The sequence below is a fragment of the Orcinus orca genome, chromosome 3 (assembly GCF_937001465.1).
Source record: "Orcinus orca chromosome 3, mOrcOrc1.1, whole genome shotgun sequence".
In the NCBI taxonomy this organism is placed as follows: Eukaryota; Metazoa; Chordata; class Mammalia; order Artiodactyla; family Delphinidae; genus Orcinus; species Orcinus orca.
Window position 1 is genome coordinate 12,517,371 of NC_064561.1, and position 11,093 is coordinate 12,528,463.

Sequence of the window (11,093 nt, forward strand, 5' to 3'; positions counted from 1 at the left end):
GCAGAAAGGTCACAGGGATGCGCCTGCTTTCTCCTCCCAGCAGACACCGAGCTGGCTGAGCGAGAAGCCATCAGGGCCCAACCATGTGACCTTGCTCGCAGGAGTCTCTGTCACCTGCCCTGACAAGGGTCTGGTTGACGCTGGGACAGGCTGAAGGCTGTATGGCCCGCTGAGCTCTGTGCTGCCCCACATCCTCCAGGGCTCGCTGATCATGAGGCAGCCTCGGAGCCCACGGGGGACTTTTACAGCTCTGGGCCCCTTGGTGGGAGGAGGAGGGGACTCCATACTCTTGAGACTGGGGGCCATGGGGGCAGTCACAGGTCCAGCCAGTGCACACCCCACCCCCAGGCCAGGAGGAAGTACTAATAGATAAGCCTTGCTCAAGGGGTCTGCTGACAGGCCGGCCAAAGAGAAGGGGTGGGGCAGGGTGGACACCAGCTGGGGGCCCTCACAGGAGTCCCTGCAGGGCCCACCTGACCCACCCTGCAGCAGCTGCCCCTCCAGCCATCATAGCCCACGTAGGCCCACCACATCTGCATCCTGGGAAACTCCACCCCTGCACCTGCCCGTGGGGCCCTCCCCACGCCCAGCCAGCCTCACCTGGTCCTGCTCCCCAAGGAGCCTGCACTCTCCTCTCAGAGCGGCTCCCTTTTCCCCCTTCCCGGGGGTGGGGGGGGGACCCTCCCACTGAAATAGCTCATGGGCCCGAACACCGGAGACACTAGTAAATCCTTCTCCAGCCCAGGGTCGAGTTCCCTCCTGGCTTCCATGCAGCCTGGAGCCGGTCCTTCCTGCTCGCAGCCGTCCCTCGGTCCGCTATGCCCCCATGCAGTAGAAACCACTGCTCCCCTCTCCAGAGATGCCACCCAGCTCCTGCCAATCATGCCTTTCCTGGTCCTGCTCACTTGCTCTGCAGCCGTGGGGATCAGGTGTCACCTGGACCTGACCCTGGAGCCCATCCACTCTGTTGCACTCCCCCACCAGGGGCTAAGCTCGTGCCCAGGGACGCCCACCCCACCTCCAGCCCCAAACACCCAGGGGATTTGCTCCCTGCTCCTCCCACTGACCACATCCTGTCTGCTGTCCCCAGAACAGCCTTCTCTTCTCACCAGGAGGTCAGGAGGGCCCCTGAGGGACCCCTGTCTCCATCCTCTGGGCCATTGCAGGGCAGCACCTGGAAGCATTGGTCTAGGTGTGAGTGTCCCAACACAGGGCCCCTCGGGGACGCCCTCTGGCCAGTGCTCAGCCCCTGATCATCAAGGCCCATATAGCACAGCCCCCCGCTGGTAGACTGGCTGCTGCAGGGAGCAGTTCTTGGACGTACTCTGGCTGTTCCCCACCCAGCCAGGCCCAGGCTTGCAGGCCCCCTCCAGCCACGGAGAAGCTGCCCAAAGCCCCCAACCCACAGGGGGAAGTCTGCTTCCCCCAGCCCGGGCTGCATCCCCACGAGACACTGACCAGGCCATCACCACGGGCCTGGCACCCTGCCCTCCCCTTCCCTCCCCTGCATCTCAGACGGGGCCGGCCCCACACTGCTGCCTCCTTCCAGTGCCATCCGTGTCCCCTGTCCTCGTCCTCAGGTTGGAATGCCCCTCGGACCCCTCCGCCAGATCCCAGGCAGCTCTGTTCCCAATGCGGATGTGCCCTCTTAGCCCCAGAGACGCCTCATTCCACACGTGGCACCACCTGAACCTGAACACTGGGCTGATCTGATCCGCTCTACATCCTCACTACGAAGGCCCCTGACCCCCTCTGCCAAAGTGACTTCCGGAGAGGCCCACCCAAGTGAGAGGTCTGCCCGGAGCAGCCTGAGAAGTGCTGCCTCAAAGCATCCTCACTGGCACCGAGGATCAATATTTTTCTCAACCCATGGCCATCAGTGGGCACAAAAGAGCATTTTGTCACTTATAATCCTGTCAGGCTGGGTTTTTTGACAATTCACTGTATTCAGTAACGATTTTTCTGTTTCTGGAAGCTGTTCATATCCGTTGCCCTTTTTCTCCCACTGAACCATGCCTACCTAGCTCATTGATTTGGAGGCGCTCTTTGTATAGGAATGGTATTAACTCTTTGCGACGTCTGATGAATCTAATTCATACAGATTTACTTTTGCGTATGGTGTTTTTTGATACAAATACTACATTTTCCAGGCAGTCAGATCTGTGGGTCATTTCTTTCATGATGTCTATCGCACATTCCCCTCCCAGAGCTGGGGAGCATGGAACCACACTCTGTATTCCTCTCCCTCCCTGGACTTACTCTTTACATTTCAGTCTTTATCCATCTGGAAATTATACTGGAGGGTGTAAGAGTTTCCTAGGGCTGCTGTGACAGAGTACTATAAACCAGGTGGCTTAAAACAAGAGAAATGTACTGTCTTGCATTTCTGGATGAGTCCAAAATCAAGGTGTGGGCAGGGCTGGCTCCTTCCGGAGGCTCTGAGGATGAAACCATCCCATGACTCTCCTGGCTTCCGGTGACCCTTGGTTTGTAGGTGCATTACTCCGATTTGCTGGCCCAACATCACATGGAGGCCTTCTCTGTCTCTGTGTCCTCCTCTCGTCTTATAAAGACACCAGTTATTGGATTCAGGATGAAGCCACCTTGAGATCTTAACATCCGCAGATGCCTTATTTCTAATCAAGGTCACATTCTGAGGTTCCGGGTGGAATGAATTTTGGGGGACACCAGTCAACCCGGTACAGTGTGGGAAGTGCAAGGAAAATCCAGATGGTCTCCAAAGAGTGAAGCAATTGTTTTAATGCTTTTTCTTAAAGAATCTGTCTCTCCCCAGACCAGGGAGGCTCCTTTGTTAAAGATCACACGTTAAGTTATGTTACACACGCGGGTCTGCCTCTGGGCTGTTGATATGTGCGTGGAGCCATACTGTGATTACCACAGCTTCAGGGGATGCCCTTAAACAGTGACATCTTTCTCGGAGGAGCTCAGATGTTTTCTCTGGCTTCTAAGCACGTCTTCCTCACGGAGTCTTAACAGAGCCTGAGACCTGGAAGCCAGTCACGTCGTGGCTTAAGGTACTTTCTACAAGTGGATGTGAAACCTGCACCCCAAGAATCCCCAGACTGTGTCTGGAATGAAAGGAAGCAGGTCTGGGACTGAGGAACTGGGGGCCCTGGGTCCCCAGGGGGCATAGCTCGGCGAAGTGGCAATTGCACGCTGCGGCCGTGTGTTGGGGGCAGCAGGTCCTGAAAAGCCGTGTGTCTGTCTTTGAGCCAAACCGCCTCTTCAAATGCCCCGAAGTTAAAATGCCTGTTCTGCCTTCTGACTAATGCTCACAGAAGCACACGCGATGTGAACAGGAAGCAAAACCCGTCCCTAAACTGATAGGATCCGTCTACCTGGAACTCATCGGAGAACTATGCCCTCATCACAAAATGGAAACCAATCTGTCAGACTATAAAATTCCTGTATGAAAGAGCCAAAAAGGTGGAAGGGAAGTGCCCATCAAAGGATGAGTGGATATGGGACTTCCCTGCTGGTCCAGTGGCTAAGACCCCGAGCTCCCAATGCAGGGGGCCCGGGTTCGATCCCTGGTCAGGGAGCTAGAGCCCACATGCGTGCTGCAACTAAGAGTTCACATGGTGCAACCAAGAGATCCCACATGCCGCCAAGAAGATCCTGCACGTGGCAACAAAGATCCCGAGTGCCGCCACTAAGACCCGGAACAGCCAGAAAAAGAAGGATGAGTGGATAAACAAAATAGGGTCCACCCACCCAGGGGAATATCACTCATCCATAAAAAGGAATGAAGTGCTGGCACACCCTACAACGTGGATGAGCCTCCAAAACATCATGCTGAGTGAAAGAAGCCAGCTACCAAGTATGATCCCATGGACGTGAAACGTCCAGAATAAGCAAATCCACAGAGACAGAAGGCAGATGAGTGGTTGCCAGGGGCTGGGGGAGGGGAATGGGAGAGACTGCTGATGGGGACAGGGTTTCCTTTTGGGGTGACGGAAATGTTCTGGAACTAGACAGAGGTGGTGGCTGCACATCACTGTGAATCTCAATGTTACTAATGGCCAATCTTCTGCGCACGATAAAATGAATTCCCGCTGAGAAACCTGAATGTTGAAAAACTAAAAAGGCTTTTGCAAACGCCATACTGGTGTCCTTTCAGCGCTTGGAGGGGATGTGAGCCTCAGTTCAGGGCCTTTCTCTCATGCTCTCAGAGAAAGGAGGCACAGGGAAGAGGGGGAGGCCACCAAAAATTCGGCCCTCGGGATGAGTGGACAAATGTGAATGAGCCGCTCTCAAGGCCCGGCCAAGGTCTGATGCGTGAAAAAGTGAGGTTCTGCCGATCAGCTTGGTGAATGAGTTGGAATTGGCTGGAAAATAAGGAGGACGGGGGCCTCCAAAAAGTGTAGCATAGCCGCTTCGTTTATATAAGGCCATAATTTGAAGCCACATGTTTATTGGATGAAATCATCCTCAAGTTAAAAGGAGAGGGCCGGCGTTACAGCAGAGTCAGTTAGGAAACACCGTTTAGAAGTCAGCGCGTTTCCACTTTTCCACACGTGTTTCCTTGAGCCTGTTGGGATTGTTTTAGGAAATGATCACGTGAAGTTATTGGAAAGAGGGACATGCTGAGAAATAGCTACAAAAGAAGTATGTTTCTCAGTCTTGGCAGCTCAGAGCTGGAGAACAGTTTAGGCTTTAGGTTGGGTGAGGGGGGGATGCGGCCACAGGCCACGGAACGTCTGGAGCCCCCAGAAGCTGGAACGGGCAAGGAAGGGTTTCCCCCCGGAGTCTCTGGAGAGTCACGGCCCTGCTGATGCCTTGGTTTGGGACTTCTGGCCTCCAGAGCTGCAAGGGAATCCATTTCTATTGTTTAAGCCACTGAGTTTGTGGTACCAATTTACGGCAGCCCCAGGACATGAATCCAGGGGTCTGCTGCAGAAGATACTGGATGCTTTGATTGAGGCCATGGTCAGGAACGGCCACCACCTCTCTTTTGCCTTACTTAAATATCCCTGGAGAAGCCCATCCCAAACACCCTCTCATGACTGTCCCTTACTTCCCTAATTCGTCCCCCTAGGCCTTCCAGTCTGGCCCAACCGGTCTGAGTCCTAGAGAAGGCTCTTCCTCCAGGGAAGTGCTGGGGCAGCCTGGTCCATTCACCTGTCCCTGAGGCTGATCCCTCTCCTTGGGGTCTGCGGCTATGTCCCCAACGAGGCTGTCTTCTTTCAAAGTCTGTCCAGTCAACAAATGTTTCTCCACTGCCCACACCCTACCCCGGGCCAGGCCAGGCTGGCAGCAAAATAGAGTAAGAATGTGGCAGTGTCTGGCCTTCAGGGAACTGGACAAATCAACCCACCAGAGAAGAGGCATTTCCAACAGCAATAGTGCTTTGGACAGGAAAAATGCAGTGTGTTCATGCAGCAGCTTTCAACGGGGTGGGAATTGTGGCAGGCAGTTCTGCCCTACCCCATGGGACAGTTAGCAATGGCTGGAGACATATTTGGTTGTCACCACTGGGGGGGGGAGGGGAGGTACTTCTGGCATCTGGTGGGTGGAGGCCAGGGATGCCGCTCAACACCCTACAATGTGCAGGACAGGCCCCCACAGCAGAGAATGATCTGGCCCTGGACGTCAGCAGCACCGTCATGGGGACAGAAACTGACCAGAGCAGGGTGGTCATTTTGGATTAACCAGGAGGCAAGGAGGCGCTCAGAGGAGATAGTTGCCAAGGCCTGCGCAGTGAGACAGGATGGATGGGCTGAGCTTGGCGATGGCGGCCCAGGCGAGGGCGGTGAGCGCCATGGGCAGGGGCAGCTGGGGCTGGCCTCAGAACAAGGGGACCAGTGTGGCCGGCAGGAGGGGGAAGGGCCGAGGTCAGGAAGGTCAGATCCCACAGGGCCTTGTGAACATGGGAAGGAGTCCGGATTTTCATGCAAGTCTGATGGGGAACCCTGGCTAGTTGGAGACAGGGAGGACCGAGACATGAGTGACATCAGGAAGGGATTAGCCAAGCCTAGTGTGGCAGGCAGACCGGGGTGGGGGCAGGTATCCGGCGGCTCCTGCAGGTGTGGGTTGGGGGGACTGATGGTGATTCGGGTCAGGCCTGTGGGACACAGGTAGGTTCCGGTTACAAGGGGAAGGCAGAGCCGCAAGGCCCTGTGGGGGGCGGGGCTCCGGGTCCTTCCCTGTTGACTGGTAGGCTCATAAAAACATGGAAAGTAGCCTGGGAAGTGGGTCTGGGTGGGCAGAGGAGAACCCTTTGGGACCCTCCTCTCCAACGACACGGTCCACCTGTCATCATGCCCTGGTGGAAAGCCACCTTGAGAACCTTATACGGGCAGAGCTGCGGTGACAACACACAAAAGCCCTGCCTGAGACCTGATTGAGCAGCTCCCAGAGAACAAGGGAACACCGCTTGGCTTTTAAAGGCAGTTCAGATCCCCAGGTAGGGCTCTGGAGGCTGCTGTGCCAGCCCGGTCACCGGGGGCTGGGTGTGACTCTTCTCCTAGGGGACACCTGGCAACGTATGGAGACAGTTTTGGTTGTGACAACTTGGGAGGCGGTGCTACTGGCATCTGGTGGGTGGAGGCCAGGGACGCTACTCAACACCCTACAATGCACAGGACGGTCTCCACCACAAAGCATGATCCAGCCCCAGACGTCACCAATGCCAAGGCTGAGAAAGCATGCTTTCAATAAATAAGAAAAATGTTTGCACACTTCAGGGTCTCCCCAGGGCCTCACAGGCACACAAGATGTTAGCATGAGTCCAAGCCCACGTTCACCTGACTACACAATATTTAGAAGGAGGGACCAAGAGAGGGAGCTGGCCTTGTGGGGTGACTGCCCCAGCTGTTGGGGCCTAGGGCCACCTGCCCCCGTTCCGGTCACTTTCTCCACTCCAGATACCCTGTTCCTTAGCTTCCCCACCTTCATCTTCTCCTCTCCCTGCTAAACCAGGGGGCAGACTCCCTCGAGACCACCAGGAGGAAAGGGACCAGCCCCCTGAGGGTCTAAGGGCCAGCCTACGCTCCTACACTTTCTTTGTGTCACGCGTTCTGATAAACAGCATCTCCGCGTGACAGCCAAGGACTCTTGGTGATCTTCCCAAGCAGTGGCCTTGGACCCTGGCACGCTTGCCAGGAAATGAAAGCCCCAGGTGCGTCCCCAGGATCTGAGAAGCAAAATCTCAAAGTCTCCTCTGGGCTCACCAGGTTCTGTCCACCCTCGAATGGGACGGAGAGGCTCTGAGAGATGAGTAGGAAGATCGTGGTAAAGCCCCGGGCGGTCCTGATGCCGACCCTGTCCTGTTTGCAAGGAAGCAGCAGCAGTAGCAGCGGCCTTGCAGGCAGATGACCACGCCGGGTCTCTTGGGCCTTCCTCTCCCTCCATCAGCCAGCTCAAGCCAGGCCCAGGCTCCTGTTCCAAGCTCGCTGGTGCCAGGTACTTCACGGCCCTCACCGGGCTGATAAACTGACTTCCGTGGACATGACTGCTGGCCGGACATCTGTGCTCTGAGCAGAGAGATGAGGGCTATTCCCGCTCCCTCAGTATCCCCGAGAGCCAAATCTGCACCTGGCTTGTTAACGCTTTTTTGCGGAATGACTTTCAGATTTTCCAGAAACTTCTTTTGTCTCATCACCTGTGGCAGCAGCCGGTCCCAAAGTCACTTTGTTCCATGAATGGGTTGTTTTTGGACTCCCCTCTTGACCCTGGCAATACTGAGGACACGGACCCCCGTACACCCCAATTATAAATCTTGGCCGGCCCCTGGGTGGGCACACACTGTCTCCCAGGTCTGGCTCTAAACACACCCCTTGTAAAGTCCCATGAGGTCTGCTCCTCCCGAGTCCTGTTCTTGCCTCTCTATTGTCACCCCAAGAATAAGGACCTGTGCAAGATCTGGAAAATTCCCTAACAGGGCACTTCCAAAGTCGACATGGCCAACCTGCCTACCTACCCTAAAATGTTTATTTAAATGAGTGAGACAAAACTAAACGAACTTATTCTCTCTAAGTACCATTATTTATTGATAATTCCCTCACTAAATAAAAATGAAATCTGTCTCTTATGCAGTGTTACAGCCTGAATTGTGTGCCCGCCCCCTACCCCGCCAATTCATTATGTTGAAGTCCTACTTCCCAGGACCTGAGAATGTGACTGTATTTGGAGACAGGGCCTTTAAAGAGGTGATTCATTCAAAAGGAGGTCATTAGGGTGGGCCCTGATCCAAAGCGACAATCGGACACGGACTCACACAGAAGTAAGGTGAAGACTCACACAGGGGTGAAGACTCGGGGAGAAGACAGCCATTGACCAGCCAAGGAGGGAGGCCTGAATGCATCCTTCCCCCGTGGCCTTTGGAAGGCACCAACCCTGCCCACACCCTGATTTGGACTTCTGGCCCCCAGATCCATGAGACAGTACATTTCTGTTGCTTAAGCCACCTAGCCTGTGGTACTTTGCTACGGCAGTCCCAGGAAACTTGCACACGCGGCAGTGACAGTCATGAAATGCTTGGAGCTGGCTTCCCTCTCGCACACACAACCCTAAGAAACGGGGCAGAACTGGGATGTAAACGAATGAGTCAGACCAGGACGGCTTATTCATTGCTCCGACTAAGTCACAGGCTGAGCCCTGGAATCACTACTTTATTTATCATCGGGGCCCGGGCTCAGAGTCTCAACGAGGAAATGAGTAGAACCCAAACTCATCGGCTGAGTTTTTGAGACATGCCTCATCTCCAAGGCCCTTTCTAGGCCAACATGAAAAAAAGCAAAGAGGTGAAGTGATGGGCTCTGCACCTCGGCCGGCAGTGCGCTGGCTTGTCGGGGGCCCGGCGGTGCTCAGACAGAGCCCTTTGTTCTGTCCCTCCGTCTCTGGGACGAGGGCAGAGAGAAGGGCCTGTCTTGCTCGGCAGGGAGGCCGAGCAGGGGCTGCCTGGCACAGTTGGTTGGGGATGCTGGGTGCACAAAGGGCTGGTGGATGGGGACTGGGGGGAGGGCAGCATCCAGAAGGGGTCAGAGGGCCCCAGAATGTGCGGTTTCCTCCCCTGGAGTTAAAGCAGCAATGTCATGGTCGGGGAACAAGCAGAGGAGGACACGTGAACAGCAAAACTTAGTCTGTGCTTGAGGACGGACTGGCGTCTGGAGCCAAGAGGGCAAACGCGAGAAGATAACGTGGCTTCAAGAGCCACAGTGATCTGGGGCTACCTCCAAAGTAGCTCTTTGAGAGGAGAACCTGATACCTCTAATCTCGGAAGAAAAGCAACAATTTGTTCCGAGACAAGGACCGTTCCCGCAGAAATCCAGGTCAGTGGGAAGACAAAGCAGAGACAGACAATGGCATCCGCTGTGCCAGCGCGTGATGACGGCCCCAGCTCACCTCCTCTTCCTCCTCTGCTGCACATTCTCGGGGCACGTTCTCTAACTCCCCCTCAGTCCATTCCCAGTGGTGGCTCCTTTTTATCAGGACTCCAGATTAAGAACCGAGCAGATGGCAGAATTCAATCGCTGGCCTCTTTTCCCCACGCCTGCCCTTGGTAGCCATTTGCTGGGAGCCCAGCAAACACCAAGGACCCACCGAGGCAATGGTGGGCCTGGAGCGGGAACCAGATTTTACTACAGAGCAGTGCTCCTGTCCCCCAGGGGACACACAGCCACGTCTGGGGACATTTTTGGTTGTCACAACTTGGGGTGGGTGTGTACTATTGGCATCTCGTGTATGAAGGCCAGGGATGCTGCTCGACATCCTGTAATGCACAGGGTGGCCCCACAGCAAAGAATGACCCGGCCCCAGATGTCAATGGTGCTGCAGTTGAGAAACTGCTCTAGCAATTTGGTCCTCGCCAAAGTGAGGTTACTAATGATCCTCCGTACTTCTAGAAAGCACAGCGAGCCATTTCTGAAGTCGTCACCTGCCTGAGCCTAGTTTCTATATCGAGAAAATAGGAACTGCAATCCCCTTGCTGCTGGTTGGCAGAATAAAAGAGTTGGGTATAAAAGCATCTATCACAGAAGATGCTCAATAAAGAGCTGCACATGGACGTGCTTATGTGGTTCCCTCTTCCCCACTTGGTTTAACACCTCTGTATCCTTCAAGGCTTGGCTTAGGGCCAGCCACCTCTCCTGAGGAAACTTGCTGGAATCCCCCATGCCCTGAAGCTTGTGTTGGTCGTTCCTGATTCTGTCCCCACAACTTCTTGTGCCACTTCTGTTGCTGCACTGATCAACTACTCTGAACTCCATTATTCCTGCTGGGGAGGGTGGCCCACTAGAATGTCCCTCCCCCAGGGCACAAGGGCTCATCTCTGCCCCTGGGACCCAGCCCACAGCACCTTGCATGATCAGCCCTTGCTTCACTGAATTCTGGGTCCACCCAAAACGCACAACTTCAGGGAGACAAGGAAAGGGAAGCTTTGAGTTAACAAGCCTCTGTTGGGGATAGAAGATGGATCCTACAGTGAAACAGAATGGGGAGATTCCCAAGTCCCCACCTGCTTCACCAAGTCACAGGCCTGGACCTGAGGGAGGGTCTCACCCAGGGATTTCCAGCCAGAAGGATGCAGCTGAAACCCTGGGAACAGGTATGATGTGCAAAAGCACATTTGGCACTCCAATTTCCCACGTGGAAGATAAGGAAGCAGTAAGATAATCATATTCAGATATAAACTGTAGGACGGAAAGCCCAACAAAAATGGGATCGCCATGGTGGGGATTCACCTGTTGGGGGCTGCATAAAACTAGACAGGGCTGTGTGCTGGAGACACCAAGGCTGGGTTTCAAAGTTGCAGAACACTGATTAGGCCAATCCATTCATTTTGCAAGTAAAGAAACAGACAAAGAGACTTGACAGAGGTTAGGACCCCCAACACAAGACCCTCCAAGAGAGCCTGCCTGGCCACGCTCCTGGAGGAAGGAGACAACAGCAGGGCTGTGGAACCAGAAGATTCTGATCCAGTTCATGGTGGGGGGGGGGGAGAGGGGGAGGGGGAGTGTCCCAGCCAGGGCAGGCCCATACGCAGAACCTGCATGAGGCATGACTGTGGGCTCTAATCATGTGTTCTGGGGCAAGCGCAGCTGAGAGTCTCGCTTACAGAAGCTTCCATAAGG

General features: G+C 54.9%; 1 protein-coding gene across 12 annotated transcripts in view; it reads right to left on the reverse strand.

Moving 5' to 3' along the window:
• Nucleotides 1-11,093, reverse strand: part of MYO9B (myosin IXB) — an 89,419-nt gene that overhangs the window by 76,695 nt on the left and 1,631 nt on the right. The window lies entirely within an intron of this gene.